Here is a 12390-nt window from a genome sequence, read left to right as displayed (position 1 = left end):
CCCGGCGGAGGGGATGCCAGAAATAATGCGGATACTTGGGGAGTTTGGGGATTTTTCAGGGTATAAATTGAACATGGGGAAAAGTGAGTTGTTTGTGGTGCATCCAGGGGAGCAGAGTAGAGAAATAGAGGACCTACCGTTGAGGAAGGTAACAAGGGACTTTCGTTACCTGGGATCCAGATAGCTAAGAATTGGGGCACATTGCATAGGTTAAATTTAACGCGGTTGGTGGAACAGATGGAGGAGGATTTCAAGAGATGGGATATGGTATCCCTGTCAATGGCAGGGAGGGTGCAGGCGGTTAAGATGGTGGTCCTCCCGAGATTCCTCTTTGTGTTTCAGTGCCTCCCGGTGGAGATCACGAAGGTTTTTTTCAAAAGGATTGAAAAGAGCATCATGGGTTTTGTGTGGGCCGGGAAGACCCCGAGAGTGAGGAAGGGATTCTTACAGCGTAGCAGGGATAGGGGGGGGCTGGCACTACCGAGCCTAAGTGAGTATTATTGGGCCGCTAATATTTCAATGGTGAGTAAGTGGATGGGAGAGGAGGAGGGAGCGGCGTGGAAGAGATTAGAGAGGGCGTCCTGTAGGGGGACTAGCCTACAGGCTATGGTGACAGCCCCATTGCCGTTCTCACCGAGGAACTACACCACAAGCCCGGTGGTGGTGGCTACACTGAAGATTTGGGGACAGTGGAGACGGCATAGGGGAAAGACTGGAGCCTTGGGGAGGTCCCCGATAAGAAACAACCATAGGTTTGCCCCGGGGGGAATGGATGGGGGATATGGAATGTGGCAAAGAGCAGGAATAACGCAACTGAAAGATCTGTTTGTGGATGGGAAGTTCGCGAGTCTGGGAGCGCTGACCGAGAAATATGGGTTGCCCCAAGGGAATGCATTCAGGTATATGCAACTGAGGGCTTTTGCGAGGCAACAGGTGAGGGAATTCCCGCAGCTCCCGACACAAGAGGTGCAGGACAGAGTGATCTCAAAGACATGGGTGGGGGATGGTAAGGTGTCAGATATATATAGGGAAATGAGGGACGAAGGGGAGACTATGGTAGATGAACTAAAAGGGAAATGGGAAGAAGAGCTGGGGGAGGAGATCGAGGAGGGGCTGTGGGCAGATGCCCTAAGCAGGGTAAACTCGTCGTCCTCGTGTGCCAGGCTAAGCCTGATTCAGTTTAAGGTATTACACAGGGCACATATGACTGGAGCACGGCTCAGTAAATTTTTTGGGGTGGAGGATAGGTGTGCGAGGTGCTCGAGAAGCCCAGCGAATCATACCCATATGTTTTGGTCATGCCCGGCACTACAGGGGTTTTGAATGGGGGTGACAAAGGTGCTTTCAAAAGTAGTAGGAGTCCGGGTCGAACCAAGCTGGGGGTTGGCTATATTTGGGGTTGCACAAGAGCCGGGAGTGCAGGAGGCGAGAGAGGCCGATGTTTTGGCCTTTGCGTCCCTAGTAGCCCGGCGCAGGATATTGCTAATGTGGAAAGAAGCCAAGCCCCCGGGGGTGGAGACCTGGATAAATGACATGGCGGGGTTTATAAAGCTAGAGCGGATTAAGTTCGTCCTAAGGGGGTCGGCTCAAGGGTTCACCAGGCGGTGGCAACCGTTCGTCGAATACATCGCAGAAAGATAGACGGAATGGGAAAAAGAAGGCAGCAGCAGCAGCCCAGGATCGGGGGGGGGGGGGGGGGGGGGGAGGAGGAACCAGAAGGACTCTCAGGGTTGTTAATATATACTGTATAGTATGTATAGGTCGTTGCTACAGATAATTATATATTGGACTGTTAAATTATATTTTTGGAGAGTGTTACTTGTGACAAGGCAGTTGCCAATTAGGGCTAGTTTTCATTTTTGTTATTTATTATTTATTCATTTTTTGTTTATAAAATAGGTCATTGTTATTTGTGTTGTTATAATATTGTGTAAAGGATGCACAATGTACTGTGTTGGTTGACCAAAAATTTTCAATAAAATATTTAATAAAAAAAAAAAAATTACTCTGTTTGAGCCTTTCAAACTCTTTGTATGTTTGACCAAATTCATTCCTTAAATTTCTAAACCTTTGTCTGTAAGCTTCAGGCACTAGCTCATATGCACTTAAGATGGATTTCTTCACCTCCTCATACGTTCCAGATACCTCCTCCGGTAGTGATGCAAACACTTCACTAGCTCTACCTACCAGCTTTTTTTGAATCAGTAACACCCACATGTCCTGTGGCCATTTCATTTGTTTAGCTACCTTCTCAAATTAAATGAAAAAGGCTTCCACTTCCTTCTCGTTAAACCTTGGCAATGCTTGGACATATTTAAATAGATTCCCACCAAGCCTTCAACGATGACGCCCTTTCTCACTATCCTCATCACTATCATCCAACTGTACGTTTCCCTTTACGTCTGCCAATTTTAACTGATTGTCATAGTTCATGGCGATTTTCTAAAGTTCAAACTCCCTCTCTATCTTTTTGTTCTGCTCGGGCTATTCTTTCTTTTCTCCTTTCTTCTCTCTCCTTTTCTTTTTCCTCTCTCTCTCTTTCTCTTTTTTTCCCCTCTCTCTCTCTTTCTCTTTCCTCTCTCTCACTCTCGTATTCCAGCCGCTTTAATTCTTTCTGATGTTCCATGTGTTTAATTTGTAACTGAATTTTTGCCATTTCCAATGAGTCAAACGCTAACTCAGGCAACTTTAAATGCTTAACCACCGCCATAATTACCTCACCTTTTCGCATTTTATCAGGTAAGGTTAACTGCAATGTTCTTGTCAAATCTAACGTCTGCTTTTCGTTTCTGTCCATAAAGTACTATGTGTGACATTCTCCACCCTCAAAAATTTCTGAGCCTCTGAAAGAGCCATTGTTCACAACACTCTCCCCACTTAAACCAAAATACCACACCGGAAAAGCAACAATCCTTCACTGTCTTTAAGTTCGCAAAAGCTAATCCAATCGATAGACTTTTATCCCGAACGAGCTCCCATTGTTATGGGTGAGGCTTTTCAGAACCCCAAAATGTATCATAGAGTTCAACCAAACTCTCCCTTTAATGGATTTGGTGCTTTTCCTAGCACACGGCTTTTTCCCTTGGTGTGGGATTACAATTATGGACACGTGGGTAAACACAAAACACTGTTTATTCCAAGAACTCAACTTAACATCTTAAATAAACATTGGATTTCTTAAAACCCCTTACTTCAAAGATAACTCAGAAAATATTACAACAGTAAATAATTCCTTAAAATGTTCCTTCAAACTTCCAAGAGACTTAACACCCTTAAACAGTATCACATCAGGTTAAAGGATATCTATATATTTTCTGTAGAATGGCAGAGACTGTCGCAGACTGGCCTTCTACTTTTAAACTGCTCTCAGCAAAACCAGCCAGGCACTTTTTAGCGGCTCTCAGCAAAACCAAACTGCAAAACTTGCAGCTCTCTGGAAACACACAGACACTGCTTTTAAACTGAAACTAAAAACCTGCAAAACACAGACTGCAAAATGGCTGAACTGAGCTGAGCTCCACTCACTCTATGACATCACTGTTTTCTTAAAGGTACATTGCTTACACATCCATTTCTTAAAGGCACTCTTGCATGACACTAACCAGTTGTCATGGAATGGTATGCTAACGCATGCAAACACCGGTTCTGCAATCCGGTGCAGGGCATGTTGTCATCACCAGTGGGGCCCCGGAGCATGGCCAGCACCAACCCTGATTTGTGCAGACGCCCGATGCTCAGCTCGATCGCGATCCACGTTTCCGGCGTCACGGGGCGGAGAATCCACCCAATATCTCAAAATTATCTACTCTCTGGGGAATCTCCAACAATTATAACATGTTCCATTAAGAATCTCATTGTAAACAAGTACATGGTTGGAATGAATGATCATCTCACTTTTAGAAGATCATAATTGTATCTTTTGCAGACGCACCGCCTGCCTGTATTTTCAATCAGAATTTAAAAAATTTTTGCTGCAACAGATTTATATACTCTCACAACCACAAGCCATGGAGGGCAGTCAGTGGGATGTGTAGCAAGATGGCTGCCTAGCAGGCCTCGGCCATGGCTGTCTGTGCCTGGGTGCCCTGGTCCTGTGAGGATTCACCCCATCCCACAGTCGTGCCTCTGCATGTCCTACCGCCTGTCTCTTCCCTCAACAGCCATGATGCCTGTTTCCCGACTTTTGAAACCACAAGTGAAACTCACTGTTGGTAGTTCTTCCCGGCACAGATGGAGCATCGCGGAGGCTCCTGGAATATTGGCTTAGGCCCTCTAATGATATGCTGACAGCATTTACTTTATGTGTGGAGTACTTGACGCTACTGTCGAGGCACCGGAGCATGGCATTCTGGCGGGTGCTTGACACTGGCCACGAGTTTGGCCTCATGCGCGATTCTCCATTCAGTTGCGTTTCGTGATTCCGGCATTGTTGAACGGAGAATCCTGCTCAAGATGTCACCCATTTAAGACCAAGATGAGGAGAAAGTTTTCTATGAGGGTGGATAGCCTGTGGAATTCCCTTCCCCAGAGAGCAGTGGAGGTACGGTCTCCAATATTTCTGAGACTGAAATCGGGCAAAAATCGGGATAAATCGGGCAGCACGGTAGCATTGTGGATAGCACAATTGCTTCACAGCTCCAGGGTCCCAGGTTCGATTCCAGCTTGGGTCACTGTCTGCGCGGAGTCTGCACGTTCTCCCCGTGTCTGCGTGGGTTTCCTCTGGGTGTTCCGGTTTCCTCCCACAGTCGAAAGATGTGCAGATTAGGTGGATTGGCCATGATAAATTGCCCTTGGTGTCCAAAAATTGCCTTAGTGTTGGGTGGGGTTACTGGGTTAGCGTGGAGGTGTTGACCTTGAGTAGGGTGCTCTTTCCAAGAGCTGGTGCAGACACGATGGGCCGAATGGCCTCCTTCAGCACTGTAAATTCTATGAAATGGTCAGATTCTTGACTGACAAGGGTATACAGGGCAGACCAGACAGTAATGGTTACAATCAGATCAGCCATGATATCATATGGTGAAACAGACTTGAGGGGCGGAATGACTTGCTCCTGCTCCTAATTTGTACGGTCGTACATATGTGTGCATTGCAGGGACCATTCTCTTAGATCCCCAGTGGTGTTCACCTGCTGCCAGAAATACACTCACTACTGCTGCCTTTGTTGGCAAATCTGTCAGCTTTTGGTGGGATTCAACATATCAACATTTAAATGAAACCCAAAAATTAATACTTCCCAAGGTCTCATGTTGTAGTAAGCTCTTCACTCCTGTCCCAGTTCTCATGCCGCTGTCCAGCCCCAGGTTAAAATTAGATTCTAGATTCCGAAATGAGAATGTTGCATTCTCCCAACATTATAATCCCATGTGTTGGACTGTTGAAATACATCCTTCAACCTCTTATAGTAATGTTGCTTACCATGAACTTGTGGATACTTTGCCACGATCTGGACAGCCCATTGCACTGTCGTGTGTTGTTGAAAACTCACCGCTATTCTTAGAAGTCTCCCTAGACCAAAAAAGGCCGACATTCTAAATGGTGAACAGGGATTCTCACTCCCTGACTGCTATGCAGGCTTCGGTGGGTGCTATTCAGGTCAAACAATGTTTTCAAGTTATTCCCCGGTATAACCCATACCTTCACAGAAGATTTCATCTACCTACCACTTAGTAGCATCGATCCTGGATCCTGCATTGCTAAGTAAGTAAAGTAGACTTTGGAATAACCACTGTTTCAGGTTAAAACATTTAAGTTATTTTATTATTATATTTTTTATTTTAAAAGCTGCAACCACTGACTTTACAGAAAGGTAAAAGGATCTTGCTTCTGGATCCTTCTGGTTGGTTGAAAGGACCTTCAGGCCCACCTTGACAATCAATCTTCTTTAAAGTCTGGTCTTCTTTGATGTATTCGCTGGTTGCTATGTCCTATCATTCCCATGTACCGAGCTGTGAGAGCTGGCTCTGCTGGCTGTCTCTGAGCTGACTCTGTCTCCTCTTTAAATTCTAGTCTTCCTTAGATGTATTAGTTGTTTTAGCTCGGCTGCTATGTCTTATCTTTCCCATGACCGAGCTGACTGTAAACTGACTCTGCTTGCTTCTCTTGTTCCTTCTCTGCTTCTCTCTCTCTCTCCCGAACTTCCTAATCTCCTGTCCCCTTTTATCATAGAATGTACAGTGCAGAAGGAGGCCATAGATTATCATAGAATTTACAGTGCAGAAGGAGGCCATTAGGCCCATCGAGTCTGCACCGGCTCTTGGAAAGAGCACCCTACAAGGTCCACACCTCCACCCTATCCCCATAACCCAGTAACCCCACCCAACACTAAGGGAAACTTTGGACACTAAGGGCAATTTATCATGGCCAATCCACCTAACCTGCACATCTTTGGACTGTGGGAAGAAACCGGAGTGCCCGGAGGAAACCCACGCACACACGGGGAGGATGTGCGGACTCCGCACAGACAGTGACCCAAGCCGGATTCGAACCTGGGACCCTGGAGCTGTGAAGCAATTGTGCTATCCACAATGCTACCGTGCTGCCCGCTGCAGGGTTTATATATTTTTCTAACAGTTATTAGCTTTTATGACTTTATTGTAAAGTAACTTTTATTTCACTTGGATTGTAAAAGGTTCCTTTAATCAAAATTTTTCTAACACGACTAAGTATTCATTTTGGGCATGGCCTCAGCCCTCAGATCTGATTACATTGTCCTTTGTGATGTCCAAAGTTCCTTTGTGACATTCAAAAATGCTTTGGTTTCAATAGGGGTGTGAATTTTGGTTCCTGTCATTTCTATAGTTTTATTATCGAATTGTGTCCCCAGCTCATAATTTTGACTTTGAGTTTGGCTTTAAATTATGTTTCTCGCAGACTGATAGTCTCCAATTTTCTTTAATTTACTTGGTGTTAGCAGAATTTCACACCTATATATTTGCCCCCCCTAGTCATTCTTTTCCATCTGCTGATTTTACTTCAATGAAGGTGTGAATCATTGCTTTTAGCTGTATGCTAAAATCCACTTGGTTATAACTTGAAAGGTTTACATTTATCACCTAACTCAAATGAAACCCTCATCGATGCTTTTCCAGATGCTTACTAAGATGGTTAATTTCAATGAAGGTGTGAGCTATTGTTTTTAGCTTCATACAAAAATCCTGCTTGTTTGCTAAGCCTGCTTGGGAGAAAGAATCTCAATTTTATAATCCTGCTCTTTGCAACTGCTATTAACCCTTTGTGGGATCTTTCCCTGTATCCTCACATGTTTCTTAAATTAGGTATTGCCAGACTTCCATGTTTCAAATGACACATCTTTCCGTATTATCAATTACACCCCGTCTTGCCATTTGAAACATAACTATATAATTTGGTCAATTATCCCCCCATCCAATTGTACTGACTAACATTTATCCCCGATCTTTGTCATTTGTATGTATGTTTTGTGATTTTAAATGGTGCACTGAATTCAATTTGTAAATGTATCCATATCACAGACCAGTGTCGATAAGAGTCTTTCCTCAAGTCCAATTACCGTGAACCATAGCTGCAGCCGCTCAGGAAGGTAACACAATAGCTATACCCGTGTGTCCCACTACCTCCAAAGCATTTTACTTCCTTGGGGTAGCAGCACCGTAAAAGCTTCCTCATGTCCCTTAGAGACAGCACACAACTCAGTCCATCAGTAACCAAAAAGGTATTTTGTCCATCACTGGCTGTTTAGTGTCCCATTTTTCCGTCATCCAAATTGCTTTCCGTGTCTCATTGGAATGGTAAACTATGATATCATGTACCACCCACTGATTCCCTTGCTTCATTAATTTAAAAGGTTCAATCGATCCTGCTTCTATCCCTAACTTCCCCACATTAATGTCTAACATTGTCCTGAACCATGTATGCCTGCCAACCCCTGGTGTACATGAGAGAATATCTTTCTGACAAATTTCCTTCAAATCTCTTTCGTCTGTTATCATTTCCCTTACAACATGAAAGTGTATATTTTCCATTACAACATTTGCAACATAATATGCCAACAGTATTCGCAAAACCACATCAAACTATCGCTTGTCTTTTTCCAAATAATTTCTCCCTATTGTTAAATATACAGTAAAAATTTAAGTCTTATCTTAACATATTACTCATTACCTAACCACACAAATAGACTGTGTGTTACAACTTTACATATTTGCAACTGTTATCACAATTCCAATACTAAAAATAAAGTACAATATCGACACATCCCTTCATGGCTTTGGGACCAAAAGTCATTACATACTAAATATGACGTGTTCACAACATCACTATTATTCGTGATGTTCTATGCAGTTAAATCAAGAAAACACACTAAACTACCACTATTCCCCCTCTATTAAAACATTCACACAATTTAGAAATGCTGATCAAGTTCTTGAATGGCACATACCCCCATTATCATACATAACAGTCCCTACCAATTTACATGACATTTCTTCCTTAATAACTATTACAGTTCGTCAATGCAATATTGTTTGCTGCATTGGTAATAATTTTCCCGCCGTGGCATCAAGCTACAAAAATTCTTAAACTATTGTAATTTATCATGTTGGGGTTCCTCTTCTGTCGCTGCTGTCTGCCGAGACCCTTATTAAATCCACCGCGTAGTACATACCCCGTGGAGACCGCAGATCATCCATCAGCTGATGTCCTGTTAGAGATGTGTGACCGTAGGTTTCACTGTTCATTAATAATTTGATATTTTGATTTGTTTCTAACCCGTAAAGTTTTCCTCTGGGCTCTGTCATTTAATTCCCTCAAATATGTAGCCAATTGTATCATTAGTTTCCCCCAATCCTGTCTAAAACATTCTTCTCTGGAGTGTAGTTCTCTTCCTTCTTGTGAACTGGTTTGTCTGTTATTTATTTTTTCCATCTGAAAAATCAAATGAACAGGTCAAGGGTGGAGAGGGCCCTAATCTTTCATTTGTACTTTCTATTTTTGTTTGGATACCCCAGAAGTGCCCTCTCCAGGACTTCCGGATTTCTTATGCCACCATTTATTTCCTTTTTATTTTTGAATTGGTTTATTTTCCTTATCATTGATGTACATCATACAATTAAGGCCTGTTAAGCCTCCTCCTTCTGTCATTGCACCCCTGAGTGAGATTCGAAGAATCTCAAACTCCTCCTCTTTTGCTCACGCAGTGATCCAAACTGGTCGAAACCGTATCCTGATACATTCCTGATATTGCTACTGCATTTACTTTAATTATTTTATTTTGATTACGATCGGATTTTCATGAAAGTTAAGTTCCAAACATGACATTTTAACTTCATCATCTGTCCAATCAATGCTGCTGACGGTTTTAATTCACTGTCTTCCCACCAATTGGGTCATGTGTTTTAATTGTGATACGATTTCTCTTGTTCCAGACACCATGCTTCTCTAATTCAACTGTATGTTTACTCAGATTCTGAACCATCTTGTCTATACATTTCACAGCTTCACTGATTATTTTTCCTGCAGTTTTAGTACCTTCACCCAAACTTCCTCTATGTTATCAATTGTTTTAATATCTTAATTTTTCCTGCATCAATATTTATTAAATATTTCCCTGCCATCAGATTCTCATTTCCTGATACTGCAAGTAATTCTCTTAATCTAATTTTTGGTTCAATATCCTTATTCTCCAAAGCTCCTTCTTCAATGTATTTAATATTCTAAACATCACTGTTTTTGCTAGTGACATTTTGTAATCACCGGGCACTAGGACCCTGCGGAGCTATGCCATGTCAATTTTAACGCATCAGTTTCAAAGTAATTACCTGCAAGTAGGTGACTGCTGCAGAGTAAAAATTTCTTTATCTGTTTATTCTAAGACAAATTTAGTTCTGAACATACTGATTTACCACCTCATACTACTGATCACATTTCTACATGCCATTTATAGCTACCAATTAATGTGAAACCCGGTTTTACAAAATACAACATTTTTAAAAATACAAACACTAAAGGAAATTCACAAATCCTTATTAAACATACACACACTCATTCATCCACTTAGATATTGGATTTCCACTCTGTAGGATTTCACAAATCCTTATTAAACACACACACATTTATCCATTGAGATCTTGGACCTCTATTCAGGAGGGTTTTAGTTACACTTAACAAAAATTGAGACCCATCCGTGCTGATAAGCCTCTCTTATGCAGGAGGTTTTTGCCTCTGTTAATCTTTTCCACTCTTGTTTCATTGCTTCAACTCTCTTGACCGGGTTTCAGAGCAAGAGGATTATTCTAATTGCCATTTTTCGGAATTCTAAGTTCCGTTCCTGGTTGTCCCTTTCAGTTGCAATCTGAAATTAAGGATATGTACCCTTTCTGGACCCCATCCAAGGCTATCTAAAGCACTATCTTCCTGGTTTAGTTAAGGGTCGATTGGTTGTTGGTCTCTAAAGATTCTAAGTGTCCTTATTCCTCTAGGATGAACCCTCACAATCTGCCTTACTCGAAGGATGATTTATGTTTTGGCCTCCTTTTACCAGGAATGGATGCAAGATTTTTAGTGCTGTCACCAAGATGTCTTGCAGACTTTTCCTCAGGGTCAGCATCTTCTAGTCTGCTGATTTTCACATCTAACCTGAGTTTTAGTCCCCTTGATCCACAGAATATCCTTACAAAAGTCAATCACACATGACTTTCCAGACTAAACTCGGCAGGTAAAGTCTGACTCACACATAGACCAGAAACTTCTAATATTCTAGCCTTTGTGCCGGTTAGAAACTTCTCATATTCCAACCGTTTCTTGGGAACTAGAAACGTCTAATATTCTAGCCCCCACTCTAACCCCATTCTGCTCAGCTAGAAACTTCTAATATTCTAGCCTTGCTTTACCTAGAAACTTCTAATATTCTAGCCCCCACTCTACCCCCATTCTGCTCAGCTAGAAACTTCTAATATTCTAGCCCCCACTCTACCCCCATTCTGCTCAGCTAGAAACTTCTAATATTCTAGCCTTGCTTTACCTAGAAACTTCTAATATTTTAACCTTCCACGCTGGGTGCCATGGAGAAAGCAAAACAACCGGCTGGGCATAATTAACACAGTGTTAACATGTCGGGTGCCATGGAGAAAATAAAACAACCCGCTAGGCGTAATTAACACGGTTTTAATTAATCCTTAGGCTCCATGTTGTTGAAAACTCACCACTATTCTTAGAAGTCCCCCTATACCAAAAAGGGCCGACATTCTAAATGGTGAACAGGTATTCTCACTCCCTGACTCCTATACAGGCTTCGGTGGGTGCTATTCTGGTCAAACTATGTTTTCAAGTTATCCCCCGGTATAACCCATACCTTCACAGAAGATTTAATCTACTTACCACTTAGTAGCAGCGATCCTGGATCCTGCATTGCTAGGTAAGTTAAGTAGACTTTGGAATAACCACAGTTACAGATTATAACTTCAAAGTTATTTTATTATTATATTTTTTATTTTAAAATCTGCAATCACTGTCTTTACAGAAAGATAAAAGGATCTTGCTTCTGGATCCTTCTGGTTGGTTGATGGGACCTTTAGGTCCACCTTGAGAATCAATCTTCTTTAAAGTCTGGTCTTCTTTAGATGTATTCGCTGGTTAGCTCGGTTGCTATGTCCTTTCTTTCCCATGTACCGATCTGTGAGAGCTGGCCCTGCTGGCTGTCTCTGAGCTGACTCTGCCTCCTCTTTAAATTCTAGTCTTCCTTAGATGTATTAGCTGTTTTAGCTCAGCTGCTATGTCTTATCTTTCCCATGACCGAGCTAACTAAGCTGACTCTGCTTGCTTCTCTTGTTCCTTCTCTGCTTCTCTCGCTCTCTCCTGGACTTCCTAATCTCCTGTCCCCTTTCTCAGGGATTTTATATTTTTCTAACAGTTATGAAGCTTTTATGACTTTATTGTAAAGTAACTTTTATTTCACTTGGATTGTAAAAGGTTCCTTTAATCTAAATTTTTCTAACACGACTAAGTATTCATTTTGGGCATGGCCTCAGCCCTCAGATCTGATTACATTGTCCTTTGTGATGTCCAAAGTTCCTTTGTGATATTCAAAATGCTTTGGTTTCAATAGGGGTGTGAATTTTGGGTCCTGTCATTTCTATAGTTTTATTATCGAATTGTGTCCCCAGCTCATAATTTTGACTTTGATTTTGGCTTTAAATTATGTTTCTCGTAGACTGATAGTCTCCAATTTTCTTTAATTTACTTGGTGTTAGCAGAATTTCACACCTATATATTTGCCCCCTTAGTCATTCATTTCCATCTGCTGATTTTACTTCAATGAAGTTGTGAATCATTGCTTTTAACTGTATGCTAAAATCCACTTGGTTATAACTTGAAAGGTTTACATTTATCACCTAACTCAAGTGAAACCCTCATCGA

The sequence above is a fragment of the Scyliorhinus torazame genome, chromosome 25 (assembly GCF_047496885.1).
Source record: "Scyliorhinus torazame isolate Kashiwa2021f chromosome 25, sScyTor2.1, whole genome shotgun sequence".
Classification (NCBI taxonomy): Eukaryota; Metazoa; Chordata; class Chondrichthyes; order Carcharhiniformes; family Scyliorhinidae; genus Scyliorhinus; species Scyliorhinus torazame.
The sequence above is the reverse complement of the archived record's forward strand: the minus strand, read 5'-3'. Positions refer to the sequence as shown.